Raw genomic sequence first — 14,075 nt, forward strand, 5'->3', positions numbered from 1 at the left:
TGCAAGCTGAAAATAGACAGCTCTGGAAGTCAGGATTGACTAGGTTGCTGTAGCTTTGAAGCAGCAACTTCACCACAGTGCCACCCCAGGGTGTTGCAAATTGTTTCTCATTTGACATCAGAGCATAGGATTATGTCAATCCCATGTCACGTTGCCCTATCCCAATTTTAACCAAATCTCCTTGGCAAGAATCCCTGCCATTTGTTTGCCAACAATTGTATTTAACTGGGTTAGATAGAGAGAGCTGATTGTTCTGCCACTCCGTATGCTAGAGTGCAGTTTCAAGTATTCATTCTATGGTTTAGCGCCTGTAGTGGGGATTGTATGAGCTCTACTCCCAAATGCCTCTGTTTGTCTTTAGCAGTTGGAAAACCTGGACTTCGCAGACTATGCAAATGATTACTGATTTCAATTTGCTGCTGACATACGGAGACACTTAAAAAGTATTATGTTTTATGTAAATAATTGAGAATTAAAAAAATAAAAAAAAGAAAACAAATATTTAGAATCAAAAGCAAAATAATCTTCAATCAACCTGCCTCCCCCTTTGCTGCCTTGATCTTTGCCTTCCTGCACCATACCAGACCCCTGATGCAAAATTGTTCTGGGAATTTCCCAGAATAATTCTATGGAATCCCAGCAAAATAATATGTGATTCAATATAGGATTTGCAGTCTCTACTTCAGTTTTCATTCTTGCCTTTAGGTAGATTTTGAGAACATGTTAACCAAAACCTGGATGATACCAATATTCTGACTTAAGATCCATTTAATATTTTGATCTGCAATCAAATATTTAGCAATAAAAATTTCTTTCCAATTTCCACCTCTGTATTCCATGATCACTTTGATTTTTCCTTTCCTTTTTAATTTATTTCGCTCTTCAGAGCCTGAAAGTTGGACAAACTGATAATTGATTTTTTACTGTGTAATTTGTGTATGCGGCTCACAACTAACAATCAGTTCTAAAAGCATTGACATTTTCATAGAGTAGCAATCCATGCTGATGCCATTGAATGGCAAAGTCTACAAAGAGTAGTGGATGCAGCCCAGTCCATCACTAGTAAAACCTTCCACTCTTTTGAACTCATCTATGCGGAGTGCTGTCGCAGGAAAGCAGAATCCATCATCCAGGACATTCCTGTTCCCAGCATCGCTTTATTGACAGACAATCAGTCTATATATATGAGGTATCTTTTGTACTGTATTTATATTTATTATGTTTTTACTTTGTTATCTCTTATTGTGTTTCTTTTTGTGCTTCATCAGATCCAGTGTAACAGTTATTTATTTATCCTTTATACTTGTGTACTGGAAGTACAATCTTAAATTAGCTTGGAATATTTTGGTCACCTGGACTATTTTCTCCATGAAATCCAAGGTCACATTGACTCTCAGTCTGCTCACCACAGAACCTGTCAATCCAATGCTGTCAGTGATCACGAGGGCTTGAGGATACTGGCATACAATCCATTATGTAGAGGGATTTGGAGACTTAGACATATTGTGCCCTCTCCAATCATCATTTTTCACACAATCCCATCTCCTGTTCTACAACTTCCACACCATCATTTTTATTTATCTCCATGATAACCAAAAGCGGGAATAGAGAGTTTTCTGCAAATGCGCTGACCTATTTCCCATGGGTCAGTGCACAAACGATAAAACATCAGCTGGTTCATAAATGCAGCTAAAAAGAGAGATGCCCATCATATTGATTGCTTAAAGCAAGGATGTCCAAATTATTGTATTTACATCTGCAGATTTTGCATGAGAACTATATGCAAATCTTGCCTGGAGCACCTGTAATGTCTGAAGAAGTATAACTTCAGTACAACTTCCCTTGAGAGACATTGTCATTGTATAGATGTTAACTCCCTCTGGTGGATGGGTGAAGCCTGCAGAAAAAAAGACGCATGGTGGTTCTTTAAGTGCTCAACTGTTGTTTACTTGAAGCTTTCATATGCTCATCCATGCTGTTAGAAAACTGAATATTTTCCAAATCCCATAATGAGGAGAAATAACAAAAAAAAACCTTTTCAACTTAAATGCAGTTAGTGATGAAGGGTCTTGGCCCGAAACGTCAACTTGTTATTCCTTTCCATTAATGCTGCCTGACCGGCTGAGTTTGTTCAACATTTTGTGTGTGTTGCCCTGGATTTCCATCATCTGAAGAATCTCCTGTGTTTAAAGTTATGAGTCATGCTTCTTCTCACATCCATGTTACAAAGCTCCAGAGGCAAAATGCTTTCCTCATCCACCAAACGTGTAAAAGGGAAGCGTATGGGTACATGGGGAGTTGTATCGTATGTTTCACAGAGCACTATTTATTAATTAGACTTGCAGACTAAAGTCTGTGGCTCAATATCATTATTCCAGCTTTTGCCTTATGCTTGATGAATTATACAATGTTTTTTCTTTAAACGGAGTGCAGTGCCCTGGTAAGTAATACAGTAGAAATACAAAACAGTTCACGGATTACATAATTAATTATTTCTTCTTAAAGTATATAACACTAGGGGAGCTGTACAGGATACGAAAGCTGTAATCAGGCCTCCTCCAGGTTTGTCTAAAATCAGGTTGCACACACTCCATTGTCCCCTAACTCATTGTATTCACTGTCCATGACAGCCCCAGAAAAGTATAACGGTGGAACTTGTTCCTCTGTGGAAAAGATACTTCACAACAGTAGCTGCGAGGTATCCATGAAGAGTCTGACTAGGACTTTGGAGAAAAATAAACAAGTTATATTCTTCATCAGTATTGAACAAAATATAGTTGATCTGTTATTTAATGCCTAATTCTATTTTTCAATGGAAGCTTAATGCTGGTAGGGTAAAAATTTGTGCATCGCACCTAGCACAGAATAGGCACATTCTGGCTATTCAATTACACAACAATATTCTGCCAGTGAGACTTTGATGGGGAACTGATTGTTGCACTATGGGTTAGAGTTTGTGATCAAGACACAGGTTCATCAATCACCCTGCTCTGAAGCGAAGTTGATAGTTATGTTACTGTGGTGGTTCAAACATTGCTGGAAACTACAGTGTGGAAGCTGTCTGCCACTTTCCCCAGGCATCTTTAACAATAACTATATTTCCAAATCAGTTTTTAGCCATTAAGCCATTTAGAATAACCTACGATCATCTTTTTTACAGAGATCATTTGGTGAAGAGGCCAAGGTGAATGAATGAATCTTCAATTATGATTCACTATTTTGTCATTTAATCTATTTCATCATTAATATTTTTATACTTTGAGCTAAAATACATATTGAGAAGTAATTCCTCAACGTTATGACATCCTATTTTTATTTAAAACATATATGCAATGAGAATAAGAATGTTGTAAATCCATATTGTAATCATAAAGCACTGCAATGAAAACCAATCATAATCACTCGAGCTACCAGTCAATATTATGCATACAATGAATTGTATTATCACTTGTTTAGTTCAATCCTAATTTATTCTTTAGAACGAAGCAGATTAAGCTCAACCAGCAGCTAAAATGGAGAGATTGCCTCTGAAAATTGAATGAAATTTGAGTTCACCCTTAAATCTAAAGAGATTTTGTGATCTAAAGAGAGGCCATGGTCTGAATCCAGTCAAGTAAATTAGCAAACAGAAAAATTTGGCAATTAAGACCTGGAGGTATTTTTTTGTGGATCATTTTATGTTTTTTTTTAAATCAAAGGAAATTCTGAAGACAAAACAAAAATATCCTGAACTTTAAAGGTATTCTGAACTTTGGTTATTAATCTTAGATATGTTTCAAGGAAATGAAATAAGCTGTTCACTTTCCTGTAACTCATAAAGTAATCATACTTTTACGAGGACCTTAGAGGTCCTCAAAAGGGGAAGCATATAAAAGATTATGAATTTCTACCACTAAGTTCATAAGGGACACCATCAGCTCATAGAAACTGTGATCATCCATTCCAAAAACTAAAAGGTGTTGAATGAAAATGACTACTGAGGTACAGAAAGAGAATTAAGGAGCAAGCAAAACAAACTATATATTATTCCATTACAATGCTGACTTCCTTCATTAATTGCAAAACATTTTGGGACTTCTGGAGGTCATGAAAACATTTATTTAGATGTGCATATTGTGTGGAACATAGTTAAAAAGGAGCCAGAAGAGAAAAGAGGGTGAGTAATTTTGTAAGAAGCAGGAAGGGACAATATTTCAAGAGACTAACAGAGCTGAAAATAAAAGAGAGAACTCAGAATGAGAAAAGAAAGGTGATGGATGTGAATCTAGTGAGTTCAAGGAGCAAGAGGGAGCAGCACAATAATGGACATCTAGATGGATGATTCAGAATAAGTGGTTTTGAAAGGCAGATCGAAGTAATTTCTAAATATTTTCTTTTATTGTGAAACACCAACACAGCAATGAATTTGTTTACGGTTTGACACCTTTTCCTAGTGTCACATTGTTCCAGTTTGGCAGTTGGACTCAGCTGTTTGGTAAATTTACTGTTCACCTGTCATCAAAAGTATGGTCGATGGAGTAATACCACCAATGTGTGCTATCTGCAGAGTGCTTCAGCAGCTGACAAGGTATTCAGGAAATCATGAACAGCATTTCTAGTTTTCTAATGTCTGTATTCTACTATTCCATACATTTGTGAGTCTTTTAATTGCAGAGTCAGATGTCCACTGGTGTAGATTTCTGCATTTCTCATTCTCAGTACCTTTATGTGCTCTCTTAGACAGTCTGCTAATTTGTGCCAAATATTCAGCTGTTTTGTGATGTGTATTTGGGCCAACAATTAATTGAGATTAGAGCTACTTTCCAATTAAGCCCATCCTGGGGGAGACTTCCATGCAAAGCTCTGTTTTCAAAGACTTGAACTCAGACATAGAAAAGCAATATTGTAGAGCCATGGACTGATTTAATGTAGAAACAGACCCTTCACCCAGCTCATCCAAGCCAGCCAGCCAAGATGTCTTCCGGAGCTTCGATGCTGAGCTCAGGGAAGCACTGAATATCTTCTGTCTTTTAATACTAGGTTTAGAATCACCCCTTAGCCTCAAATGTGCTTATGCCTTTTTAATAATAAATGAAATAAGCAGATTAAAAAATGAATCTCAACATGTTTGGTGATATGCTGGAGAAATATTCATGTGATATGTTTTAAAAATAATAATATTAGAGTTTTAAATGAAGTATTCTTTTTAAGCTCTAAAAAGGGCATTGATTTGTTTCCTTTTCAACTGTCTCAAATGATGTCAGGAGAACTGTCAATAAAAAGACAAGAAACCTTACAGTCTGTGCAAGGACAAATACGGCAGTCTGTCAGTCATTGTAACCTCCTGGTGGGAGGTATAAAGAAAGAGTTTGTGGTGCATGATAAACGATGCTACAGCAGACAGAAGATTATGATAATAGATGGGCTTGAATTGTTAACTTAAATGCACATTTACTGACAGAACCATGGCTCTCTTCTCTAACTGTGGTGTATTTTTACATAAATATCTTTAGCCTTTCTTTCACTTGCCATAAATATCTCTCACTTGTTTTTCCTGTAACTATGTATGGAGTTAGCATACCTCAGTAGGGGCAGTTGAAAGATAGTATCCTGTGGTATCTCTTGCTTTAGCTCACAGCATCAGAAAGAATTTGCACGAGATATTTGAGATAAATCTTTCTGAGCTTTTTGTTTGAGTTAGCTATACATTCAAATTTAACTTGCTTGTCATCACTAAGTTACAGAGACTATAAACTTACGATCTTAATTTTGGATATCTCACTAGCAGAGTATTATGATCCTTTCCCTGTAGTTTTGTGAAAAAGCAGGCAGGTGAAATAGAGTGCAAAAATGTTTTGGCTGTTTCACTTCATAATTTCATTCAAAAAAGTTGTCTTTCCATTAGGAAGATGAGAAGAAGGAAAATAGCTACCTCACTGAATAAATCGCTCTTGTTTTGAATTCCATGAAGAAAAAAGACACAAGTAGTTGCAAAAGTGAGAATCATCTAGCTATAAACCTATTCTGGGGGCTTATTCATTAATTTTTTTTCTTAATTACAACCTGGAGTGTATTAAATACCTTGAATGTTTTTGCTCATTGCAGCTCTGGCAGCCTTTCTGTAAACCTTCAGCTGACCAGTTTAGTCTCCATCGTGAAAGAACCTATCATTCAAGTGAAGGTAGCAAAGTCTTTAGGAGGACAATTTAAAAACATCTCCAGTGGTATTATCACTGTCACGGGACAGTGCAGTCTGTGAATGTCACATAGATGTTGACATGTTTTCTCTGAGGAGTTAGCTTTGGCCAATATTTTGCTGGGAGAATGCCAATTTGTCTTGAGGAATGTGCAGTAAATAAAGAAGCTCATGGCTGAGACTATGACACATGGTAGTTGTCTCACAAATGTTAACCCCTGCCACTCTTAATGATTGCAGCTGCCATATATTTGGCATCATCATCATGACAAGGACATTGAGAAACAAACGTTGTAATTATGCAGGTAGATACTGATTATTGCCATGTACTTGGGAATCCAAGATATGGGGGAAAGGTTTCTGCCTAAAAATAGGAATAGGTGTACCATTCATTGCAGAAAAAATCGACTAAATCAAGGTAATAAATTAACTCATATTTGAGCCAACTACATCAGATTGCTTGGGGGATTCCCAAAGAGAGCGTCAGAACATTTGAATGTAGCCCAACTGCTGAGAGAGAGAGAGAGAGACACTGAAGTGGATCAACAGTTCACTGGCTTTGATGCAAACTTCGCAGAATTTTAAGGGAAAGGAAAACAATAAATGCTAGGCTGAACAGGGCCATTAACAAAACTCTCAAACTGAAAGTAAATTGCCAATGTGGTGGCTGAAAGCAAAATCTAAATACTAAGTGAATACTGCTCCTTTCCAGCTTCAGTCGAAATGGTAGTCCCCTTTCTCAGACAGGGATGAAAGTAAGTAGGAAGTGTAACATCGCTGTGTTTTGCTCAAGTCTCAACAAGACTACAATGAAAAGAAGTGAGTTAAATACTGCCAAAATGAAACTAATTAGCTGGAACGTGCATATTCACAAGCACATTTGATGACCCCGTTGCACAATCCGCCTACAGGGACCCATAGACCCTGCAGCAGAGTTTGTGGTTGTGACAGTGCCCCCCATCCCTAGCAGGATCTTCACTGATGCTGGAAGGCACAATTCATATGACTTTCAGGTGAAGATCCCTTGATGCCAGCCAGACCTTCTCTCCTGCCTCGAATGGCCTCACCTATCAGCAGACCCGATCCACCTGCTAGGCATGTTATTTCTGAGCGCGAAGCAGAGCTCATCTCCAGGTGCAGCTGTTTAGCAGCAGGAACTCCCACATCAATGTGCTGGTCAGGGAAGAGCTGTGGCTGGAATCCCTTCTGACTTTCAAAGGAAGAGATACCAATGGAGGATGGCTAGAGGTCATTGTGGGCATTCTCTGACCAAACAAATTGGGAGCTCCAGGACGTGGGGCTGGAAGAGGCAAGGCAGCGCAGGGTCATCTCCAACTCTTGATTCGCTCTCTCAGTCTAGCTGTTAGATTGAAGATGGAAATCAGAAGAGAGGCCAGTCATGGCTCCTACAAGAGAACAGAAAGCCTTCCAAAAGTGCGATGTGAACTGGGGTCATGCTATGTCTTGAGGGAAACTGTGCAGCCTGAACACATGTTGAGCCATGAGGATGTTACCTGGGTTTCAGCAATTAAGTTACAGAGAAAGGTTGAACAAGTTAGGTCTCTATTCATTGGAGAGTAGAAGGTTGAGGGGGGATTTGATCGAGGTGTTTAAAATTTTGAGAGGGATAGATAGATTTGATGTGAATAGGCTGTTTCCATTGAGAGTAGGGGAGATTCAAACTAGAGGACATGATTTGAGAGTTAGGGGGCAGAAGTTTAAGGGAAACACGAGGGGGTATTTCTTTACTCAAAGAGTGATAGCTGTGTGGAATGAGCTTCCTGTAGAAGTAGTAGAGGCCAGTTCAGTTGTGTCATTTAAGGTAAAATTGGATAGGTATATGGACAGGAAAGGAGTGGAGGGTTATGGGCTGAGTGTGGGTAGGTGGGACTAGGTGAGATTAAGGGTTCGGCACGGACGAGGAGGGCCAAGATGGCCTGTTTCCGTGCTGTGATTGTTATATGGTTAAATGAGGACGATGAGTGGGCAGCCTTGGAGAATTGATCCACAATGACCAGAACAGTAGTGTTTCCATTAGATGGGGGCAACCTAGTGATGAAATCCACTAAGAGGTGGGATGAGCAGCAATGGGGCACAGGCTGCGGACATTGCAGACCCACAAGGCGCTGGCACAACATTTTGTTCTCAGCACAGGTGGGAAAAGCAGACATGAAGTTGTGGAAATCCTGACATAGATGGCCACCAAAATCGTCTTTTAATAAACTCCTGGAACTGTTCAATTCCTAGATAGCCAACCAGATGTGAAGAGTGTCCCTGCTTTGGTGCACTTTGGAGTGTACTGAAGCAGGGACTAACAGCCGGTTTGGAGCTCCCCACCTGGACCTGGAGCTGACTGTTGGGCCGTCCTCATCTCCATTTCCATTCACTAAATCACCGGCGCAGCAATGCAAAAGTGAGGATGGATTGGCATTGTCCACAAACCTATTAGACTGCCAGGAGTGGGCACTGGCTTTGGTATTCTTGCTGCCGGGAAAGTAAACTGGGTGAAGAAGAGAGGCCAACAGGCTCTACGGAAGTTGAGTCTCTTAGCATCCTGATTGTAGGAGAAGTTCTTGTGAGCTGTCCAGTCCAAGATAGATGTTCTGCCCCTCCAGTCAGTGTCATTCCTTGAGGACCTTGGTTCTCGGTTCCCAACATTGTAGTTACTCTTGGCTGGAGTCAAGCGGTGGGAAAGAAAGGCACAAGGGTGCAGTCAATTATCAGCAGAAGAGCATTGAGAGAGTACAGCTCCAATGCAAAAATCTGATGCATCCAACTTGACAAGGAAGAGTGGGATGGGTCTGGGTGTTGCTGGACTGGGGCAGTGGTGAATCGTTGCTTTAGTTCCGAGAATGCCTGGTCTGCTTCGTTTGTCCAGTAGAATGCTACAGAAGTCCTTGTTGTGTGTGAAAGTACAGGAGCTGAAATTCCAGATGAAGCAGTGATAAAAAGTTTGCAAACCTGATGAAACTCCACACCTGTTTGACTGAAGATGGCTTGGGTCACTCCATAACTGCTTGAACTTTACTTAGACCATTGGAACACTGGAAGGAATAAGTATATAGCTCAAAACCCACAGCTGATTTTTATGAAATTTGTTTTTCTCCGGCTTGGCATACAGGTTATTTTCAAGGAGCCACCTGAGAACCCTCTGGACAGTTTGGATGTGTTCCATATATATATAATAAATTAAAAATCATGCAAAAACAGAAATAATATATATTAAAAGTGCTAGGTAGTGTTCACAGATTCAATGTCCATTTAAGAATCGGATGGCAGAGGGGAAGAAGCTGTTCCTGAATCACTGATTGCGTGACTTCAGGCTTCTGCACCTCTGACCTGATGGTTACAATGAAAAAAGGACATGCCATTGGTTCTGGGGGTCCTTAATAATGCACACTGCCTTTCTGAGACACTGCCCCTTGAAGATGTCCTAGTACTTTGTAGGCTGGTACCCAAGATAGAGTTGACTATGTTTACAACCATCTTTCCGTCCTTTGAGGTAGCCCCCCCCCCCCCCCCACCACCATAACTGATTGTGATGCAGCCTGTCCGAATGTTCTCCATGGTACATCTATAGAAGTTTTTGAGTGTTTTTGTTGACATACAAAATCTCTTCAAACTCCTAATGAAGTGTAGTTGATGTATTCCCTTCTTTACAGCTGCAATGATATATTCGGACCAGTTTCGGTCCTTGGAAATCTTGACACACAGGAACTTGAAACTGCCACATCTGCTCTCAGGATGAGGCCTTTCATTCTAGGACAAAGGAGATGTCTTCCTTTTTTAAAGAAAGGGGCTTCCCTTTGTCCACTATCAACTCTGCCCTCCATCGTGTCTCCCATATTTCACGCACCTCTGCCCTCACCCCATCCCCCCAGCCAGCCCACCAGGGATAGAGTCCCCCTGGTCCTCATCTATCACCCTACCAGCCCACAGATCCAACGTATAATCCTCCGTAACTTCCGCCACCTCCTACGGGATTCCACCACCAGACACATCTTACCCTCCCCCCCACTCTCGGCTTTCTGCAGGGATCGTAGGGAGCGACTCCCTTGTCAATTCATCTCCCCCATCCTTCCCCGCCGACCTCCCTCCAGGCACTTATCCCTGCAAAAGGAAGAAGTGCTACACCTGCCCCCACACTTCTTCCCTCACCATCATCCTAGGCCCCAGACAGTCCTTTCAGGTCAGGCACCACTTCACCTGCGAGTCAACTGGGGTGATGTACTGTATCCGGTGCTCCCGATGTGGCCATTTATACATTGGAGAGACCCGCCGCAGACTGGGAGACCGTTTCGCTGAACACCAGCGCTCAGTCCTCCAGCAGTGACAGGATCTCCCTGTGGCCACACACTTCAATTCCACAGACCACTCCCACTCCGATATGTCTGTCCATGGCCTCCTCTACCATCAAGATGAGGCCACACGCAGGACAATGGAGCAATACCTTATCTCCCACGTAGGCAGCCTCCTACCTGCCGGCATGAACATCCAACTCACAGACCTCCGTTGATACCCCTGCCTCCCCTTACCCCCATCCCTATCTATTATTTTAGTCTGGTTCTCTTCCTCTCTCTTTTTCCCCCTCACTGTAATCTCCCCCCAGCCCTACCTTTCTTTCTCTTTTATTTCCCATAATTCTCCACCTTCCCCCCAGCCCATTTCCTTTCGGCCTATCACTTCCCAGCTCTCTACTTCATCCCACCCCCCACTTCTTATCCCCCCTCGACCATCCCATGTTACTTCACTCCTGATGAAGGGTTTCGGCCTGAAATATCGTCACTACCTCCTCCCATAGATGCTATCTGACCTGCTGAGTTCTGCCAGCATTTTGTGTTTTTAGGAACTTGAAACTGTTCACTCTCTCCACTTCTGATCCCTCTATGAGGATTGGTATGTGTTCCTTTGTCTTACCATTCCGGAAGTCCACAATCAGCTCTTTCATCTTACTAACGTTGAGTGCAAGGTTGTTGCTGTGACACCACTCTACTAGTTGGCATATACCTGTATACCTTCTCATCTCCAACTAATATTCTACCAACAATGGTTGTATCATCAGCAAATTTACAAATGGTATTTGAGCTATGCCTAGCCACACAGTCGTGGGTATAGAGAGAGTAGAGCAATGGGCTAAGCATACACCCCTGCATTGCACCAGTGTTGATCATCAGCGAAGAGGAAATATTATGACCAAATAATTAGGAGTCGAGGATCCAATTGCAGAGGGAGGTACAGAGGCCCATGTTGTGTGACTTCTCAATCAGTGTTGTGGGAATGATGGTATTAATGCTGAACAAAAGTTGATGAACAGCATCCTGACATAGATGTTTGTATTGTCAAGGTGGTCTAAGGCCATGTGAAGAGCCATTGAGATTGCATCTGTGGTGATAGGCAAATTGCAATGGGTCCAGGTGCTTGCTGAGTTAGGAGTTCAGTCTAGTCATAACCAAACCCTCAAAGCATTTCATCACTGTCGATGTGAGTGCTACTGGACAATAGTCATTAAAGTATCTCACATTATTCTTCTTAGGCACTGGTATAATTGTTGCCTTTTTGAAGCAAGTGGGAGCTCCCGTCCATAACAGTAAGAGGTTGAAAGTGTCCTTGAATATCCCTGCCAGTTGGTTGGCACAAGTTTTCAGAGCCTCACCAGGTACTCCATCAGGGCCTTCCGCCTTGCGAGGGTTTAAAGACAATGTAAAATTGTCCTCCAAGACAGAGATTACAGGGTCACTGGGTGCAGTAGGGATCTTCACAGCTGCAGTTATGTTCTCCCTTTCAAAGTGGGCATAGAAGGCATTGAGTTCATCTGGTAGCGAAGCATTGCTGCCATTCATGTTATTAGGTTTCACTTTGTAGGAATTAGATCAGAATGTCATCCATGTACATGAAAACTAACTGATTCAGCATGACCCGAATACATCGCTAATGATGGCTTGAAAATCAGCCAGACCAAGGGGCATCACAAGGTACTTATAGTGGCCTTTGGAGATGTTCAAAGCTGTCTTCCACTCATTCTCTTCTTTGATAGAGAATGATAGATTTTAAGCATTACACTCATCAATCTTGGAACATATGGTTGCTCCTTGGAGATGTTCAAACACAAAGCAAGTAGGGGAGGAAGGTAGCAATTCTTCACAGTGATATTATTTAGGGGCCAATGATCAATGCAGAAACGGAACATGCCATCCTTCTTGCTCACAAAAGAGAAGCCTGCTCCTGCTGGCGATGTTCAAGGATGGATAAATCCCATGGCCAATGCCTCATTAATGTACTCTTCTATGGCCATTGTTTCTGGATGAAAGCATGAGAAAAGATTTGCCCCTGGGGAGAACTAGTACTGGGTAAGAGGTCAATAGCATAGCCCAGCCTCGAGGCAGGGAGGTGGCCTTCCTTTTACTGAAAGCTTCAAGAAGATCAGCCAGAATCTGAGACAGGTCCACATCCTTAGCTGACACAGGAGGGTATTCATGGACTGGAGTCTGGACCCAGACAAGTGGACAGGCATGCTAGTCCCCATTCTTGGAGTGCCTTAAGGGACCAAGAGAGATGAAGCACCAGTGGCAGTTCAAGCAAATCATCCAGACAGAAGGAAAGTTGTTCCCTATGGTTGCCTTTGAGCACAAGTTAGAAGTGTTCTGGCCTTTGATGTTGATCTTTTCTCTTAATCCTTCAGGTGGAACTTCCCATCTTTGAGCCACAAAGATGTCTATGAGATTCCCGGCTGCAGATGAGTCGATAAATCCTTTAAGTTCATGGATCCAAGACCTCCAAAACAAGGAACCTGGGAGCATCACTAAATTAGGGAAAGAGAATTGCAAGGAGAACCGAGCCATGAGGACTTCCCTCCCTGCTGGTGGTTATCCTTACTGGATGCTTGGGATGAAATGTTCTGGATCAGCACAACAGCAGCTGGAACCTGTTCTCCTGCACCAATCTCATTCCTCCAGGATAGACTCATGTGCCCCACTTGTATAAGCTCCTAAATGGACTGGGTCCCAGGTGATGAGGGAGAGTGTAAAGAAAGACGGTGGTCAGACAGTGAGTAAGGAGCTTTTCCTGTGTCACTCAGTTACTTGATCATCAACTGAACTGGCCAAATTAATCAGGTCATCTAGACTGTCCTGCTTGTCAGGAGCAATGATCCTGTCCCAGTCTGTGCTAGAAAGCAATGATGAGGGATCTCTCATTTTATCCCACCTCTACTGCAGGTTTGCAAAATTTTACAACATAATGTATTCACCATTCCTCCGTCTTAGTGTAGGTCAAGGAGTCAGTAGGCAGCCTCTTGACCTCAGAATAGAAGGTCAAAAATTCTCCTTAACAAAATGTTCTCATCAACAAAACGTTGAAACAGCTGGGCTGCCCAGATCCTTGCCCCCGTAGAATGTTGAACAGGCTTAGTGGAAGTCCATTTAGGAGATTTAACATGTACACCAGTTTTCACTCATCATTAACAAAATGACCAGGCTGGGCTTGAAAAGTCAGCTCGCACCATGCAATATCAAAATACTAAATGAATACTGTTCCTTTCCAGCCTCAGTCAAAATAGTAGCCTTCGTCCTCAGACAAGGACGCACGTAAGCAGGGAGCGTAATGTTGTTGTGTTTTGCTCAAGTCTGAACAAGATAATATTGAAAAGAAAGGTGTTAAATACCACCATAATGAAATAGTAATAGCTGGAACATGCGTATTCATAAGCACAATTGCTGAATCTGCTGAGCAACCTACCTGTGGGAAGCACAGACCCTACAGCAGAGTCCATGGTTGTGACAGGAAGAAATGAATTATGCTGATTTTTCTTTAATTTCTCCCTATGTTTATGGAGAACTGAAGGCTCCTAAAGCTTGTCAGTAAAACTAGGGCAAAACAGTAGTGGCATAGACAAGAATTTATG

Source organism: Hypanus sabinus, chromosome 8 (genome assembly GCF_030144855.1).
Source record: "Hypanus sabinus isolate sHypSab1 chromosome 8, sHypSab1.hap1, whole genome shotgun sequence".
Taxonomy (NCBI): domain Eukaryota; kingdom Metazoa; phylum Chordata; class Chondrichthyes; order Myliobatiformes; family Dasyatidae; genus Hypanus; species Hypanus sabinus.